Source organism: Micromys minutus (assembly GCF_963924665.1).
Source record: "Micromys minutus genome assembly, chromosome: 31".
Taxonomy (NCBI): Eukaryota; Metazoa; Chordata; class Mammalia; order Rodentia; family Muridae; genus Micromys; species Micromys minutus.
Genome location: NC_137966.1, coordinates 4643286 through 4664016, shown reverse-complemented (window position 1 = coordinate 4664016; position 20731 = coordinate 4643286).

The following is a 20731-nucleotide window of genomic DNA, read 5'->3' as shown; positions in this document are numbered from 1 at the left end:
CACCACATTCTTTGTTTCTTTAAACATAACAAACTTCTCATTCAGTTCTCATGAAATTCCTTTCACAGAAACCCTTAAAATTATGTTATTTTAAACTTAGGTCCTCTGAGGTATTCAGTTTTCTAGGATCTTCCATGAATTGAATTCTAGTTATCTTCCTAGATATAAATGGAAGGTATTTCTGTGTCTTAAACTGAACTGTAAAGTCTTAGAGGTAGACATACTTAGTAATTAATCCCCATCCAAATTGAGGATGGAAGACACTATGTATCTTTTCTCAAGGTCAGGTAACTTCCTGGGAAAAACACCCAGGTTGGAACAAATTTTTTTCCAGCATGTTTTTACCCCCTGGACTTCTAAAGTGATAAGCACCATGTATGGTTACTTCTGAATGCTGTTCTTAGTATAACTACTGCTGAGTCATTGTCAAATGCTTGACCCATTTTATCAGCTCTTCCTGAATATTAATCTTTCCACTGAGTTTTTCTGATAGAAGTTTTTCAGAGTCTGTATAGACGAGCTTTCTCTTTTCAGTGGAACATAGAAAATCTCTACTTTTCAAAAATAAATTTAGACCTCCTACTCAATCTTTGCTCTGAGGCTATCTTAGAGAAGACAGCCAAGCAGAATAGTCTCATTTTCAATGTGCTTTTGATAAATGATGATAGATGTGCAGAAAAGTAATATGAAAAATTTCCCAGTTTAATACACTCTACCACAAACTATAAACAGTAGAAGAGCCAAAATAATCTAGATGAACATGAAGGCGTATTAGTGAGGACATGTATTAGGATGATACCTTTAGATGAAAGAGATAGTCATGTCTATGCACAGGTTTTCCAACAGTCTGCAAAGATTATGTTAATACTTAAATGAGTGATTTACCATGCTATACATCTACCTATCATATTGTCATGACTCCATATGCTATTGCTCTTGCATGGCATGCTTAATTAAAATTCTCCAATTTGCTCAGAAGAAAGTCTTTTATAAAAGGTAGCTGATTTAAATATCAAATCTAGAGTGAACCAATAAAAGTTTGAATATCCCGTACGATAAGGCAACTCTCACTACCTTTAAGTGCTATCAATTCCCATTTCATCTAAAATTGTTTGATTGTAGTGTTATATGCTTGTAGAGCCTGCTATGCTTTTCTACAGTTAGCTTGCACAATTTTTATTTCAGCTTGTAACATGGTTTTAAAGGAAAGGCTATGGCATGGAAATCTGTGTGTTTTAAACCAGGCAAAATCATGAACGTGCTGTGGCTCAGTACAAGAGTTGCAGCATCTGAGATAACATTAGAAAATAAGGAATTACGTTAAATACTCTTCCCAGATAGTAGGTTCATGTCTTTCATTCGTACAGTACTATCTTCCATTTGTGTTACTTTATAGTATCAGTTGTTAAATTAAAACAGATCTTAAAGAACCTTCTATAAAAAAAATAGTTCTTATTTTTGTTTTCAGAATTTGACTTGTCGCTATGAGAAACCGTTCCCTAGCAACAGTCCAGCAGAGCATACAGTTTCAGACAAGTTTAGATAATGGAGCATATACATTACACAAAATGTGCCATCTACAAACATCATTTAAGTTTAATGTATCAAAGTTTTAATATAAAATTATAGTGATTTTGATGGAATTGGATATTAGGCAGAAGACCCAAACCACTCTGATTAGCACAGAGATTATACATTCGCAGAGGTCAGTAAGAAGCCTTACCTGAGGGAAGAAAGTTTTGCATATGCTAAGCATATATTAGCTTGGTCTCAACACTCTTCTGAATACTAATGGTGGTGATTATTACAGTTCTATGCATGAAACAAAATTTGATTGACCTACACATGCAATGCATGCACCCCTCTAAGGAAATAGGAGCACATGAAAGAAAGACTGAAGTCTAAATGAGGCCTACAGTTTGCAACATTTCATGAATGCCAATCCCAGCTTTAATAATACAGCATATATTTAGGGCAGAGGTTAGCATGGGGGCAGCTGGCTGATGATTATTAAGGAAGTCAAAGCTTTGTATTTGCCTATACCTTGTGAGGCTGAAATGATTATTCTATAACATTTCTTTTACTGTATGAGACTTCTTTTCATACTAGGAAATTAAATGTAACATAGAGAAATTTAAGATGCAATTTTCCTTCAGTAAAATTGTCCAAATTTAATTTAATTCAATTATTTTCTTAATCCTTTTATTTGTTCTTGTATTGTTCATATTTTTAGGATAAGCGAATGTTAGAATCAAATTACCAGGACAGGGACTTGAGAGTTGTTAGCCTTCCCCTTGTTCCTCTTGATGTAATAATGGGACAGGAAAGGTTTGAAAATGAGATATTGAGGGTTAAGGCTGAGTTTGACTGTGATCTTTGTTTTCTTAGGAAAAAAACGGTATGAGTACTAAGGTCTTACAAGTCTGTTCAGAGTATTAAAATTTTCCTTCAAAATCCAATGTAATACTATGTGTTGAATGCAAACCTTTCCAAATCAATGGGAAAATATGAAGCTTTTAAAACAGCTTCTTTGCTATGTATCAGGTAATATTTTTAAAAATAACTTTATATGCGAGTTCTGGGCATTTTCCTCTTCCTTTTCTTACTCCCAGAGACCCTCACTCTTTCAAAGAGTCATGATCTCTTATTCTTTAAGTATTGGTTTCTCTCTCTCTCTCTCTCTCTCTCTCTCTCTCTCTCTCTCTCTCTCTCTCACACACACACACACACACACACACATGCCCAACAACATAACTTCCTGAGTTCCTTGAATGTTGCTTATATATATACATATTTAAGACAGACCATATTTTGGGATCACATCACATATTAGTTCAGTGTTCCTCAACCTTACAAATGCTGTGACCCTGTCATATAGTTCCTCATGTTTTGACGACCCCCAACCATAAAGTTATTTTTATTGCTATTTCATAACTATAATTTTGCTACTGTGATGAATCATAATGCAAATATATGTGTTTTCTGATTGTTTTAGGGGAGCCCTGTGTAAAGGTCAATGGAGTCATAAAGAGGTCATGATCCCCAGGTTGAGAACCACTACATTAAATAGTTTGTGCTTGCGGTAGACATTTTCTCCATCTCATTAACTGCCTGTAGATCTTCATTTAAGGGTGGGGTCTTGTGCAATTTCACACATCCATATTAGTATAACAACTGCTATTTTCCAGGTCTTGTTTAGACAAAGATATTGTGTGGGGAGACAGTAGTTCAGCAAATGCTTGTATACTCCTTTTATCTGCTCTGCCTCAAAGCTTCCTAAGCTTTGGTAGAGATATTATATTGTAGATATATCAGTTGCTTTGGTTGCCCCAGGATTACCTGTTGTCTTCTTTTGACTATTTCTGTCTTTTTGTGATAGTCTCAGTCTGTCAAAACAAAAATAAACAAAACAAAACAAAAATCCCCAAACAAAGAACAACAACAACAACAACAACAACAACAACAACAAAGGCCGGCCTTCTTTGATGAGAAATAAAAGTTAGAATTATCTGCAAATATAAGGTTAAATATTAAGAATGTAGATAGGTCTAGGGATGTGAGAGTAGTAGTGTTCAAAGACGCAAAACAGGAACAATAGGACAGTCTGAAGGGTTAGGGAAATGGGGGAAGAATGAGTCCTTGAGAGTGTAATGACACGATACAGTTATTACAAAGGGAGGAATCTGAAGAAAAGGAGATGAGGGACTTATTTAGATGGTGGTACTGGGGACAATACAGAGGAACAGGAAAAGAGAAGGGATAAATAGCCTTAAGAATATTTTTAATAATGATAATCATAGGGAATCACAATGTTACTTATAGTTGCATATATATATATATAATTATTCCCCTTGAGCTGACAATGTGGTCCTCAAAACCATGTATTATCTAACAAAACTCCCCAGTGCCAGGCATGGGAAACCTCATTTCTAACTGGGCAAAGAAGTCCAAGACGTTTCCACTCCCAATGTATAGTCTATTGTCATAACCCTTGGTTCCCTACCAGAAATTGAATGCAAGACTATTGCCAAGGACAGCACCCTTCAGAGTATTTTGTGGGTATAAAGCTAGAACTAACCTGGAAGTCTCCTTAAGGTTAGCTCGGGTGGTACTTACAGGAGCTAGACAAGATGCCTGGAGAGGAAAACAATTGATAGCTGTAATGTCTACAAACCAAAATGATGACCAGATCGATAAACTATTCCGAAAAGTGCAGTAGTAACACATCCTGGACGTTATCATCAGTTGTTCTGGACTTGTGGCTCACTCAGTAGAATGGTGTCTATTCCTAACACCAGAAGTCTAGGCACAAAGCTAGATCCACAAAGGAAGCCTTCAGAAAGGAACTGGTTTAAGACAATAGAATTATTCCAAACAGAATTATTCTAAAACATATTTCAATCAGACACATGTACCTTCTCATCATAATCTGGAGGGAGAACTTTGTTTGTGAAGTATCTTCAGCAGTTTGATGACCAAAATCTTCTTATTTCAAAAGCATTCTTGTATACATAGAGATGCAAAGTGAAGCTGGGCATGGTCTTCTGAAGAAGGACGAAGTGATCAACCATTTGGTTTACTGGTTAAATTGATAATAATGTGGCTAATGTTATTACACGAACCTCTGGTTTTCAACAAAATGAAAAAAAAATGCTTTCTGGAATCTTATTTTTAAAATTTAGAAATTAATTTCTACAGTGAGATACATGGCTTCTGACTGCCTTCTGACTGTACAAATCTGCATTTATTATGCTTTAGTGCTTTTGCTGGACTCCTCTTTCTCCTCAGATTATAAGCAATTCTACTTTTATAAAGCACTGTTTTGGGCTTTAATCCGTATGATAAGAATTGGACACACTGCCTTGAGATAAAATATGTAGGAAATAGTGGACCTAGGGAGTTTATAATGAAGTGAAATTATAAATCTATTTTGATTATTATTCTGATTCTTCTAAGACGATTACTTTAACATTTTTCCCATAAAATTCAGATAATTTACAGGTGAGCTATATAAGTATGCACAATTTTTGGTATGTTTTTGGCAAAAATATTTTTAAATAAATAAATCTCATATTTCATCAAAGAAAGGACAGATATTCTGGAGAATTTGACTCTAAGTTATTATTTTAAGGTGTTTGTTATAGTTTTTCTTATTTATTTGTTTCATTTGCTTTGTTATTTTCATTTCTCCTCTTCCTCTGAGCTTTTACATCTTCTCATTATATGAGATTGGCTTCAAGTCCATGACAATCCTCTTGACTCTGGCTCTTGAGAGTTGGTATTACAATCGTAAGTCATGACACATAGCTGCATTTATAGTTTTTAAATGAATATCACAAACATATTAACAATACCATGTACTACTACTGATTTGGTTCAATTCTAAGGATGAAAAAATGTTTTACCATACATAAATTGATACATTTATTAGAATACATAGAATTAAAAACAAAAATTACACCATCTTCTCAACAGAAACTTTTTTTCAAGCACTGGGGAAAGTACAAATAAAATGCCTATCTCGATTTAATAAATATTCTATAGGCCAAAGCTACAGTCAATATAACAAAGACACATCTCCACCATTTTTATAGCAGTCTTATTTATAATAGCCAGAAGCTGGAAAGAACCCAGATGTCCTTCAACAGAGGAATGGATACAGAAACTGTGGTACATTTACACAATGGAGTACTACTCAGCTATTAAAAGCAATGACTTCATGAAATTCCTAGGCAAATGGATAGAACTAGAAGCCATCATCCTGAGTGAGGTAACCCAGTCACAAAAGAACACACAGGGTATGCACTAACTGATAAGCAGATACAAGGCCAAAAAGGCTCAGAATACTCAAGAAACAATTCACAGACCTTATAAATCTCAAAAAGAAGGAAGGCCAGAAGGTGGATGCCTCAGTCCTTCTTACAAGAGAGAACAAAACACTCACTGGAGGAAATAAAGGGACAAATAGAGGAGCAGGGATTGAAGTAAAGATAAACCAGAGACTGCCTCACCTGGGGATCCATCCCATATTCAGCCACTAAACCCAAACACTATTGCTGATATCAAGAAATGCTTAATGTCAGGAGCCTGATATGGATGCCTCCTCAGAGGCTCTGCCAGAGCCATACTGATACAGTTGAGGATCCTTGCAGGTAACCATCTGACTGAACATAGGGACCCCAATGAAGGAGCTAGAGAAAGGACTGAAGGAGCTGAAAGAATTTGGAACCTCATGGAAATGACAACATTATCAACCAACCAAACCCTTCAGAGCTCCCAGGGACTAAAACACCAAGCAGTGAGTATGTATGGAGAGACCCATGGCTCCAGTTACATATGTAGCTGAGAATAACATTCTCTGGCATCAATGGTAGGAAAGAGGTTTGGTCCAGTGAAGGCTTGTTTTTCCAGTGTAAGGGAATTCCAAAAAGCTGAGGTGGGAGAGGGACTGCCTTCCTGGAGGCAAGGGGAGGGGGAGGGGGATGGTAGTGGTGGGGATGGGGATAACATTTAAAATATAAATACAGACAGTATCCAATAAAAGAGGGAAAGAGATTACAAAGATAAAAATATATGGTTCAATGATACTGTCATTAAAAGCTAGGTGGGTGTGACAGGCACATTTTCTTTCTCTATTTCCAGTCACCCAAGGAAAGACTTTCATGTTAGTATTACTGAATCCTTTTTGTCTTTCTCAAGCCTTCTCAACAGTTCCACAAAGACAAAGAAGAGCTTTGGGGCTTCTGAGAAGAGATTCAATGACATTAATTCAATATTTGTGGATTCATTTCAATATTAAGTCCTATGTGGAATAAAATCAAGAGTCTCTCCTAAAATCAGGATGAGGCAAGTGCTTCTTTCCTTTCTGGTTTCCATTAGCACAGTGCTTAACAAGCAATCAGGTGATAAGTCAAGAGCCGAAAACAGGAGAAACACAACCACTCTGAGTATGCCAGAGTATTTTTCCATGGAGATATGTGGCCTACGAGACTCACAAACATCCTTCTGATTTTAGAGAAATACTGTTGATTTTTCCTCATATAGGAGAAATTAAGTTTATTTGTTTGTTCCATGGTCTTGTGGCTCAGTGGAATAGACTACTACATTTCTGATAGAAGATGTAAAATCAAGTAGGAAACTCTAGAGACAAACACGAAGCAGTAAGTTATTTCCCATTTTTAAAGTTTCTTGGCTGAGGTCTACAATTTCCCAATTCATAAAATTTCTTAAATTTTGAGATTGAATATTCACACTTAAGATAACCAGAGACAGAATGGAAGTCACATTCTACTTGAGAAGCCAAGTGAGATTGTTAATGTAAATGCCTGTAGTACAAATTCATGACCTGTGTGTTTTACATACTCTATATACAACACACAGGCTCCATCCTCAAACATTGGCAGTTCATATGGAGAATAAGGACCCTCTGGGGGAGCTGGTCTTATTATATCTTTGACTTCGTCTCTTAGAAATTACATTATATTTTCCTACCCACAGTTTTAATTTTGATTCCAATTTGACTCTTTGGTGGTGAATGTCCACTATTTTTCAGATCATGTCATTTTTGCCATTTAATTCTAAGCCATTTAATTTTAAGAACATAGATGTTTTGACTCATTATATTTTTACAGGATAGTCACAAATAATATGAAATACCTTGGTATGACTTGAAACAAGCAAGTGAGAGACCTGAATAAGAAAATCTTCAAGTCTCTGAAGAAAAAAATTGAAGATTTCAGAAGATGAAAATATCTCCCAAGCTCATGGATTGGCAGGATTACTATAGTAAAAATCACCATCTCGCCAAAATCTACAGATTTAATGCAATCTGCATCAAAATTCTGAATCAATTCTTCATAGAGTTAGAGAGAGCAATTTGCAAATTCATTTGAAATAACAAAAAACCCATGATAGTGAAAAGTATTCTTTCTCAACAATAAAAGAACTTCTGACGAAATCACCATTCATGACCTCTAGCTGTATTGGGAGATGAACTGGAATGTATTGTATGGTAGAAAAATAAATAAAAAACCAAACAAAAAAACTATCTAAAAGTAAAAGAATCACAAGCAACTAAGGAATGTGGAGAAAAGCAGAAAAAGTCTTCTCCAGGGAAAAGAACACAGAGTGGTTATTATGTATACCTCTATCTCTCTATATATATCTATATCATCTATATATATCTATATCTCCAATATATATATATAAGATCTTATATGTGAATATGTATATGTATATATAAGATTATGTAAGTGTGTGTGTATGTATGTATGTATATATACAATCAGAAAGAAAAGAGAGGGAAAGTAACTATACTGAAAATGTTGCTGATAAAGGAATGAAGAGAAAGGGGGAAATTATGTCTGGAATAGAATTACAAGTAGAGAAAGGAAAGTTTATCTCAGAAAGAAATGGGATTCAAGACAATGTTCTTGTAGGCCATGTAAAAAATTGAGCCTTACCATGTATTATATGGAAAGTCATTGGAAGTTTTGAGCAGGTGATTTTACTCTAATTCGGGCATCAGCAAATTGTCTCCTTTCCAAACATAATTTTAAGTTGAAAAATGTTATATTTTACTTCCAGAATCTTGAATTTTGGTTTTCTTAGATGCATTGGTTGTTGCTTTTGCTCCAAATTTAAAAGTTTACTTCTGGGCTGGAGAGATGGCTCAGCGGTTAATAGCGGTCTGCTGTTCCAGAGGTCCTGAGTTCAATTCCCAGCAAATACATGGTGGCTCCCAAGATCTGAATTGAGATCTGATGTCCTCTTCTAGTGTGTCTGAAGACAGCTACAGTGTACTTAAATAGGATAAATAAATAAATCTTTTTTAAAAAAGTATACTCCTACTGAAATAGAGGTAATTGTCCTTTGTATGTCGTTTGCTGGGTACCTTAACTGATGACAACCCATTAGCAGTATATGTGGCTTTATCATTTAAATGGGTCTTAATATTGTCATGGTGCACTGGAGAAAGCCTCCACATACCTTCATTCCTACAGCTTCTTAGTTAATGGATAAGGGCGATTTCATGCACTCCTGCAGCTATTACCTATTGCTTGGCAGGGAGATTGCTATGTTTTAACTGTTATTTCATAAATTGTCTATCTCATATTATTCCCCCATTTTCACCCTTATTTCAGAGGAGTGGTCTGCCTCCATTAGGAGACATAAGAAGTTGGGACATCATTTGTCTCTGCCCAAGCCCTGTTCAGTTACTGCCTTCTTACCAAAGGTGAACAAGTTAAAGCAAAGAGGTTAACACCACCGAGATTCTTCTAGCCAACCTTATCTTTAGCAGCCATTAAGTACATATTGTCCCGGTGAAATGCCCCTTATTATCTCCTGAAAGCAATAATTCTCAAGTGCACCATGGCTGTACTGTTGTCAAGCAACTACTGGTAGCTTGCTTCTTGATTCCTTGAACTCAATCAGTTCTTTTCTGGCGTCCCTGAAGTGTCCTGCCAGGTGGCCTTTGGTACTTCTTCAGAGAGAAGCCTTCTAGCAAGGAAGAGTTGATACATCTGGGCATCATAGGATGAAAAGGCTTGTAACACAGCATATACAAGCTGTTAACTAGTAACTCTGTTGATGCTGAAAGGTAATGACTTACATATACTCAATTATACAGTAGAAATAGTGAAAAATATAATTCATGAGAAACACAAATGAAAAATATAGTGGATGCTTACAGGGGACTGTAACTCCAGTTCTGGTTGGGAGAGGGAGGATCTTCATGAGGCAATGGGAAGGGGAGGGAGAATGGGATTGGGGGAAAGGGGATAACATTTGAAATGTAAATACAGAGAATATCCAAAAAAAAATGCCTCTGGCTTGTTCAGGGTCTTACACTGAAACATGTATACACACACACACACACACACACTCACACACACACATGTACACACACACACTGGCTAAAAATTTGGAAAATATATGGCAAACACTGTATGTCAAATGGAAATTTCTGCATCATATATACTACACTACATATAATTTTACAAGAGTACATAGATGTAAAATTTAATTTCACTGTAAAATTAATATGAAAACAACATAGATGCAAAATACATTCATAACTGTTTTATTCAACTCGTAGCTTTCAATTATTATTTGCAGTTCAGAGGGATTATTTTCAGTCTCTGACTATATGAATACATAGGTATGTTTGCACACTCAGCTTTCTGTGTAAATGTGTATATATATATATATCAAATATATATTTATCATGTCAATTTATGAGTATGTTTCACAAATGACATAATTTAAGTAACATCCTCTCTATGTTACATAAACAAGGAGGTTTAATCTACAGCGTAATATAAAAACTGACATTGAAATTTTCTTATGATTATTGCTTACTTTCTTCTTAGATTCATAATGTTCAAAATTGTTCATGATATGACAGTATAAAATATATAATATTCATATATTTGGAGTGCAGAAATCATGTGGCTGTGGCTGTTTATTTCTTGCAAATACCGTCATCAAGTAAATTGCTCTTTCTGCACAGCTAGCTGGAATTAGAATATTCCATGTGAATCACTAATGGGATAAGGTCAACATTTGTGAGTGATCCGAATAATTCATTTCTGAATTAGGAAAATATTTGTGAGGTAGAATGAATTTCATAATGCAAGTCACTTCTCTGGAAATAGTGAATTAACGTTAGCAAACTCATAGCATTCCTTTAGAGGATCATAGTTCATGGTTTACATTTTCTTAATTTTATTGCCTTTTCAGAGAGTATTAATGATATTGACTTTATTTTATATAGAGAGAAACTAAAATACAAAATTATTGTTTCTATTTTACTTAAAAGTAAAGTATTATTTGGACATTGAAAATGTCCCCTAAAATGTGACGTCCGTTGAAATATTATGATTCTTTTTCCAGATGAACACTTGCTGCATTTCAATATGGCTTCCCCTTGTCCCCAAGGGAACTTGTTAGACAAAAATTCAGGTTTCATTTTAAAAATAGCTCCACTAAAGATATTCTGTTCACCAGCCCACTCATACCTGCTCCATATGACAATGCTTTCTCAGTGGCTGGGATTCTGTGACTTACACAACAGATTTCCTTCCCGATTAGCTTAGTCTCATCATCAGTTGGCCAACTGACTTTATCCAAGTAGTGAATCCATGTGAAGAGGGACTTTGGAATTTCATTTTCATAATGTTGCGATATTTACATCATGAGTTATACTTTGAGGGTTATGAAGCTACAGGGCTACACAGATATTTTAAAATGCTGTCTTGCTGATAGTACAAACACTTGGCAATAAGACTCGATTTTAGAGACAGTTCATTCATAAGTACCTCAAAAATGTAAAACAAACAGCAACTACTTATTATTATTATGTGAAGGAACTGATAAGATGCTAAAACCGGTTCAAAGCCACTTTTGAAGGGCAGATGCTTGACAAGATTGAAGGAATGGTTTGTATTAGGTTGTTTTAAGTTAGTTCTGTCACTAGAGAGATGTAAAAAGAACCTACTCAGTGAAATGCATAAGGTGTTCACATTGCAGAAACAGAATTGCTAGAGGGTCTGTGACACCATTTGAAATGTCACCTTGAAAGGTAGTATAATCAGATAATTCTTTTCTATGTAGAGATAAATTTGTGATTTAAGTCATCTTGGGGTAGGTTTCAGAGAAATACCTGCTGAGATCTAATTTTTAAAGCATCACAGAAATTTACATAAAACAGTGTTTTAAAAATGATGGATGAAGCTTAATGCGCGTATCTTCCTCTTTGTTTTTCCCTTTTCTAGACAGGGTTTCTCTGCGTAGCTCTGACTGTCCTGGAACTCACTTTGTAGACCAGGCTGGTCTCATCTCTGTAGTGCAGTGATTAAAGGAATGTACCACATCACAGTCTGGCTGGAAATTCCCAATTAAATGTTTTTATTACTTTAAATATCACAAGTTTCTTCACATGTCACATAGTACCTAATGGTTTTTCAATATGTTTTTAAAGATATATTCACTTTTATTTACATGGACATTACAGCTGTCTTCAGACATACACCATTAGAGTTCATGGGATCCCATTATAGATAGTTGTGAGCCGCCATGTAGTTGCTAGGACCTCTGGAAAAGCATCTCTCCAGATCGAAATATTTTAGTGTAATTAACATTTCTAACATTTAATAGTACATTTTGTCAAACATGAATTGGATTTTTTGTGTGATGTAACTACTCTTTAGTTACCAATGCTCCTATAAGTAATCCCAATAAACTCACATGCACTAGGCTAGATCTTAGTAGATTCATTTCTATGATCTGCCTTTAGGTCTCTCTAGGGTGAACAGACAATTTTCACAGCTCACCCGAAAGCCATGCAAAAGATATCTGCAATATAAACAAATAAACAAACCAAAATAATAATGCACCAACGTTAACCCTTAACTGACCCACGAGGCCTCAATGATGTAAGTTTTAGTAAACTCTGTAATCTCCTTTCTTCTCTGAGTGTATGTGATTGCTGGGGTGTGTGACTCTATTAAAGCATCCCAGTTAACTGAGGAGAGGCAGCAGCATGTGATAGGCAATAGTGACATCTTAATAATATTGTTTTAACCAATGAGCTTGGTTAAGCGTTGGCTATCTTTCAATTTTCTATGTGCTCAGTTCTTTGTTAATGCTTTTTATATAGTAAATAACTCTAACCTCTTTGTTTAAGATTACCTCCAGGTTTTATATTTTGTCTGCTAGCTATTTTAGCTGAGACGGATTTTTTTCATTATTCATTTCTTGACTTCTATTTCATGTAAATTAATATTGGTAAGCGAGAAGACTGTTACTTTAGTATATTCATTTTACAATGAAATGTGTGGATTTATGAGTTCTGATAGCTTTCCAGTCAATTCTGTGTGGTTTTTATTTTCTGCAAATAGGTACAATTTTACTTCTTCTTTACTCCTTCTCCTTCTCTTCCTCTTCCTCCTCTTCCTTTTCTTACCAATGTTAGAGACCTTTTATTCTTTTCTTTTGACAGATTCTCTGAATAGGACATCCAAGACCATGTGAAATAAAGGGGTGAGACTGTTCATTCTTGTTCTTTTCCAGATCTCAAAGAGAAGTCTCTCAGATCTTTTATATCTGAAATGTTAGTTGTCTGGTTTAGTAAAAATGCCCCTTTATTGTACTGTTGTGTTCTCCTACACATAATTCACCATTTTCTTCATCGATAGATGGTGAATTTTACCAAATACCTTTATTTATTTCCTGGCATGATGCCCTTCTTTCTATTGTTCATGTATAATATTTATTGACTTTTGCTATAGAGTACTGCAGTTTATTCATGTACCCCTTTTCCTGAATATAAGAAAATAACTTATTTATGACCATAGTTCAAGCTGTGTAAATAATTCATGGCCCTTACAACATTTTAGTGTGTTTTTTGAAGGAAATAAAGTGTTATCTCAGGGGCCCTACTACTAATATCTGGGTGTCTATGTCTTCACATTCTTAAGTTTATAGTTCATTTGCAAATGAATATGAGTGTAGTTTTGTACGTGTTTGTGTGTGTGTGTATGTATGCGGTTTATGTATAAAGATATATAGCAGTAAATATTTATTCTACCTTAGCTTTCATTTCATAAATTGAATTATTTTTTTTCAAACCTTGGATAATGATACACATGAAGCACCACAATGCTTTTAGCTATACCTTCGTTGTGGTTATGCAAAAACTATTTTGACATCTGACTTAAGTTCTGCATAATGCTTGATGTTGGAAGAAAAACTAGTACTCATGACATTCACCAGCATCTCTGCCTTAAGCTTTTATTGTCTCTAGTAAATGTTCTCATTAGTAGCACCTTTAAGAATAAGGCATTACTAATGAAAGTGGGTTCTCATTTTTTTGTGTGTTTTGAATCGTTTTAAGACTGAGTTTCTGTGTAGTCCTGGCTGTCCAGAAACTTGCTCTGTAGACCAAGCGAACCTTGAACTCACAGAGAGTCTCCAGCTTCTGCCTCCTAAGTTCTGGGATATTATACATGCACCACCACCACCTGGCATAAAAGTGATTTTAGTTTACTCTAAAATTGTCAAATGTACTGTATAAAAATATTCAGTATGTTTTATATATACTGAATATATATATATATATATATATATATATATATATATATATATATATATATATATATATATATATATATATATATTATATTCAATGCATGATGAACTAGTTGCCATTTTAATGCTATCTTATCTACAATACCACTAATGGTTAAATTACTGGCTAGCTGATAAAATGACTTCTCAAGAAGGAACAAGTATATATGATAAAAAATTCAGAGTACCACCGAATGTCAGAGAGCTATTGGTGAATGCTGTGCAAGTCTAGCTTTTCTACCTTTTTTTTTTTTTTTACAAATCATATGTATTTTATACTACTTTATATATAAAAGATGATGCATCTGCCAAATTCAAAGACAACCTGCAGAGAAACCAAGAGAATATTTAATAACATTTGTGAGCAATGAGGCATGAATGATCAAATGAAGGTCTTCTCAGGCAGCTATTGATTATTCCATCATGGTAGATAACTTCAAACACCACACACAATCTTTTGAACATTACCTTTATCTCCTGACACTCCTATCTATCACCTGAAAAGAATTGCGTTTCTTGACCTTCCAATACAGGCAAACACGTGTTGTCTTCTTTATTGATTTTTTTGGTAATACATTCTCCATGGATAAATGAGACTAATGAATTAAAATTATAGTTGTAGGAGTCTCAAAAATGACATCAAAACTTTCTTATTCTTAATATTGGAGAAAATGTCCAGTTCTTATGGAAAAGACTTTCATAACACAACTCAATTTATATTGAAGCTATTTGATTTTAGATTCTTAAATTTATTTATGGAGTAAAATTTGAAATCTCTTTTTGAACATTCCATAGACTGATAATTTTTTGATAATTATACCTTAGATTACTTGCTTGTAGGACTTTTGCAAATGAATACTCAAGTTACTGCTGAAACAACAGACTAAACTATATTATGATAAACAATAACAATTAAGGTATGGTAACTATCTTCAAAAATGAAGTAACAGAAAGAACAATTATTATTTTTTAAGATTTGTTTTCATGCATGCGTGTACATGTGTGTGCGCACATACTTGCGTGCATGTATCTGTGCATGTGTGTGTACCTGCCTGTGAATGTGTGTGTGTGTGTGTGTGTGTGTGTGTGTGTGTGTGTGTGTGTGTGTACTTGGGGGAGATGTCCCAGTACCTGTACAAGGACACAATAGGCTGGTAGATACCCTGGGGTATCTACCTGGTATCTGCCTGATGCTCCCACTGGTAATCAAATTCAGGTTCTTCATGAAAGCAGGATGTGCTCTACACTGTTGACACCCCTAAAAGAAATTTAATTGAAATCAGAAAGATATTTTATAAGCATAAACTTCTTTCATACTGATCATGGTTTTAAATCGGCCCACCAATTTAGCACAGCTATTACATCTGTTTTTAAAAATACAACCAATTAAAAAAAATCAATTGATTTGGAAGGGAAATTTTTATTAAGACAAAAATAATGAAAATACAGATAAATGAGGGTTGAAGAGTAGCTTTCACTGGTATTTGCTTTCTAACTTGGGCGTCTGTTGATATCCTGAGGGTGTGCATTTGCTTCATATGATACAAGATAAGCAATGCATGCAATGCCTTTACACTGCTTAATATCATGTCTCTTCAGACAGCTGCTTTCTTGGGTTCACAGCTCTGCACGTATTTCTTCCAGCTGCTGAAGCCAATGGAAGCACAAGCAGTAACCATCTTAAATTAATCTAAAAGGTCAGTAGGTATCCAATTCAGCTGTATTTTCTTCATGGTTACTTACTGCATACCAGAATTTAAAAAGAGCGGTGCACTTAGTTTAAACAGAAGAGAAAATGCTTTGTAAAATTTTGAGACTAGGTAAGCAAGACCCTGCATGCATAAGTGAATTGCTAATGTATTTGTTCAGAGAGCTTTTGATTTATGATATAGTCACTGATATAAAGTAATAAATCAATAGAAATATTTTCCTTGTGTGCACATTGATTTATTGCAGCATTATATTTTTTACAACATTTACATACTGTATTATAGGTTAACCTGTAGCAATCAACATTTTTCTATAGAATTTTTAGCCTGGTATAATTTACCAGTACATTTTAGAAAGATTAATAAAACAGTATTTTCTGATTATACAGCACTCTTACAGCTGAAGGTTTCAAGATTCACATTCTACTCATTGCCATGGCAACCATGTAACTTGGTTTTCTGGAAACTAAATGTGACAAAGGAAACCACAGAGTACACATGGACAATGCATGGCCCCAGCCACATACGTAGCAGAGGATGGGATTGTCTGCCATCAGTGGTAGGAGAGACCCTTGGTCCTGTGAAGCCTCCAGGCTCCTATAGGGGAATGCTAGGGCAGAGAGGAGGGAGTGGGAATAGCAGTTTCTGGAGGGGAAACTGGGAAAGGAGATAACATTTGAAATGTAAATAAATGAAATATCCAATTAAAAATGAAATATGTCTTGAGACAGGATCTTTCTCTGATCATTCAGGATCAGAAAGAAAGCTCAGTGGGTGAAGGTACCACTGATTGATTGAATACAAATAGATAAACTGAAAATGGTAACTGTAAAACTAAATGAAAATAAAGAAAACAATAATTCCAGGTATAGGATTGAGAGGAGGTAAATTCTTTTTTAAAGTTTACTCTTATCTTTCCTTATAAAAGTATATTTTTGTCTGCCATAATTATGAAAGAAGGTGGATGAGTATTCGTATTTGAAAAAAATTGCATTTTCTTCTCAATGTTACGTAAATATGTTAGTCAATACTTCCTTTCTGACATAAGATGATAGAAGTACAAATTTCCACAATATAAGCTTCTCAGATTTAAAAAAAAAAAGGAAATTTCAAGCAAAGTTTTAGATTCTTGCTTGTTATCAGGACAGCTTTATCTTATATACTCTCTATAGGTATATATATATATATATACCTATATATATATATTCTTTAAGGAAACTCCAAATCATGAACAGGTTATAGTGGAGGGCTAGAGATGTCTTGGCAGTTCAGAGCATTTGCTACCCCTGTAAAGGACTCAGGTTCAGTATCCAGCATCTTCGTGGGCATTCAAAACCACATGAAACTCCAGCACCAGGGCATTGAATCACTCTCTGGACATTAACAGTCACAGTATACACAGATATACATGGGAGAAAATGCTCATGTAGAATAAAATTGAAAATTATATTTATAAAAGGTGATAGTGTTAAGACTTATAAAGAAAATTCCAGATATTTGGTATAAAAAGACAAGGTGTGTATTTGATGTTTATAGAAAGCATGGCATTAAGACTAGATTTTTCAACTGTAAGTGAAGTTCCTTAAAGTTTCAGAAATTCTCACTTCCACCGACACCTCCTTGTAAGCTGAAGAAAACCATGGACTTTTCTGCAATAAAAAGCATGTGGGGAACCGCACACAAGGCAATTGTTGTTTGTTCCTACTCCTGATAAACACGTTCCGTTCTCTACTTCTGTCTTCAAACAAGGAGACATAGTCACCAGCAAATATCACAGCCTTGGGCATCCCCTGCTCCTCCTTCCTCTTCCTTGAACTTTCTATCTACATTTCCTTATCACTGTTCAAGACGCCTGCTCATGTTATATAGCGTTCTTTTGCTTCTCAATGTGCGCATGCCCAATGAGCAGCTGAAAGGTTTAGTATTCTGTCCTTCAGAGATTTCTTTTCATGGTTCCTGCTGTCTATATATGATTTCTTGAGTGAGGGATTTTGTTACATTTTTTAAAGTTTATTTAATCATTTTTCTTACAGTCCAGCTTTTTATACCCCTCCTCTAACAGTTCCCCATCCCACACATCCTCCCATCACCCCTGTATCCCCGAGGATGGCCCACCTCCCCACCTCCTACTCTAGACTCCCTGGGGCTTTCAGTCTCTTGAGGGTTAGGTGCATCTTCTCTGACTGAACCCAGACCAGGTAGTCCTCTGCTGTATATGTGTTGGGGGGATCATATCCGTTGGGGTAGGCTGCCTGGTTGGTGATACAGTGTCTGGGAGACAGTGGGGGTCCAGGTTAATTGAGACTTCTGGTCCTGTTACAGGGTTGCCCTCCTTTTCAGCTTCCTCCAGCTCGTCTCTAATTCAACTACAGCATCTTTGGTTCATTGGTTGGGTCTACTATGACTCATACAGCTGCTTGTTGGCTCTTTTGGAGGGCAGTAATGTTAGGTCCCATTTTGTGAGCTCTTCATAGCCTCTGTAATAGTTGAAATGTCACCTATATGTGATATAGTTTCATTATTCAATAATTTTAAGATATTAGTATTTCTTGAACAATGACCAAAATTAATTTTGTCCAGGTTTATCCTTCAGAGAAACTCAATAGTCTGTAAACTGTCACTCTTTATCAACAATTTTATCATTTTCACCCTTGATTACTGCTAAAGCACTTTATATTTTTATGAATTTGTCTAGACAGGCGTTTCTAATAATTAAAACATCCACATGACATATTTTTGGTGGACTTTTCACATTTAGCACCACATTTTCTGTGTTTATTAATCTTAATACATATACCTGAGTGCCATACACATTATTATTATTATTATTATTATTATTATTATTATTACTGTTATTATTATTATTATTATTTAATCCTTTTTTATACTACAGTCATTGTCGCCCTCCAGGTCCACCTTAGTCTGTTTCTTATTCTTTCCCTCCTCTTCATCTCCAAGAGGATGTCCCCACAGTTCCCACCCCACCAGACCTCCCCACTTTCTAGAGCCTGTACCATATTTCCATTACCTCTACATCTGTGAGTAGACATTGTTCTATGTGTACATTTTGGCTGTTATTAATAATGCTACTTTTATCATATATGTACACTTTAGGATTAATAGAGATTTGCATTTTTTCTGAGAACTCACCTTACAAAGGGTACAATTATTGATTAATGGAGAGACTTTATCACATTATGTTTGGAAGTTTACATTTCTTCCAGCTGTATTAGCTGTGATTTTTCCATGTGCTCTCCTATACTAATCAATACTTTTTATTTGATTTAGTCATTCTAGGGAATATTTTTATGTTTCCTGGTGATTATTGGTGGTAGAAATCTTTATGTGCAATTGGTTATTTATGTATCATCTTTGTGGAAATATATATTTAAGCATTTGTCCACGTTCAAGTGGGGTTGCAAGATTTTAATTGTTGGGTATTGAGAGTGTAGCTATCCTCTCCTTACACAAAATCTCTTGTTACTCCATTTCTTGTTTCCTTTTCTATTGGTTGCTTGCTTTCTAAAGTATGTAGAGCTCAAATTGTCACATGCAAGCAGTTGACATGAACAGAAGGACATTTGTTTCCATAGCACCCATGGAAGTTGCATAACATAGTCCCTTAGTGGCTGCCCTCATCCCTCCTGACTTTACAAGATTCAACACTTTTAGCTACAAGTTTTCAGCTTTATTTTTGTTGACTGAGATTCAGCTTCATTCTCAAATATAGTCAGATGTTTTTCTCATGAGGCTAAAGTATTGGCTTTTCTTCTTTCAAATAGTTTATGAACTGAATTTTCCTGTGTAGCAGTGGGTCAGATTCTCTACCTCCCCCCAACCCCCCTTCGTCATTCTACATGCTGATAGACTGATGGAAACATGTGTGGTTTTTGGAAACCTGAAACATCACAGGTCAGAAGCCAAATTCATTTCGAGTTATCACTGGCACACAAAACAGGCGTTCACTGCTCACCTTTGTGTTTGACTATTGCTTTATGACGATTAGGTAGATCATTATTCGAATGTACAAACATCATCTTCCACCAACATGACAGCCAAGAATGCCATAGAAAGCATCTTATTCCTGTAACAGAAGTTGGCCTACTTTGATATAACTTACCCACCCAGTGCTTCTCACCATATGATTTGCCAAAGTGTCTTGATCTACTACTCTCTTTGTTAAGATACTATAAAAACGTCGTCAAACTATTACCACCGTCTTACGTGGTATTATGGTGAACTAAGTCTGTGATATGAAGTCATTTATATATGACTTCAGAATTAAATATTTCTTATTCCCTTTGAGGTAAGAGCTGTGTTTTTAAAAATTGTTTTGATATACAATTATTTCTTTCTTACAGCCCTTTGAAACATAATTGTCTTTAATTAAAAATAAAATTCACCCACATGTTTTCTTGGTGGTTCCACATTCTTGGCTCTACCTAAGAGTCCAGATTAATTCACCTATGCAATGCTCCACACATTCAGGATTGCTCCTGTTTAAGTCCCTGAGCTCTCTGGCATTCACTTCCATGTTTAGTTTGCTGATGGATTCTGGAGATATTTAGTTGAGAGTGTAAGGTTATTTTATCCTTTGGTACATAGCTATCCAGATGTACTACTACCTCTTAATGAAAACTCAATTATTGTTCATATTGTTCATCTTTGACGATTACATACATGTATGGAACAATGTGTGATCACACGCACTAGCACCCTTTTAACTCATCCCGTGCCCTCACTGACTTCCTAATACCAAGTTCACTTCTTTTAAATTTCTTCCCCTCACTCCAGTTTTCTTTCTGTAGTTATGCACAACTGCTGAGTTTTCCTGACTGTCACACATATTCCACATTACTGAGTGCTCATTGTAAAGTGCTAAGAAAAATTGA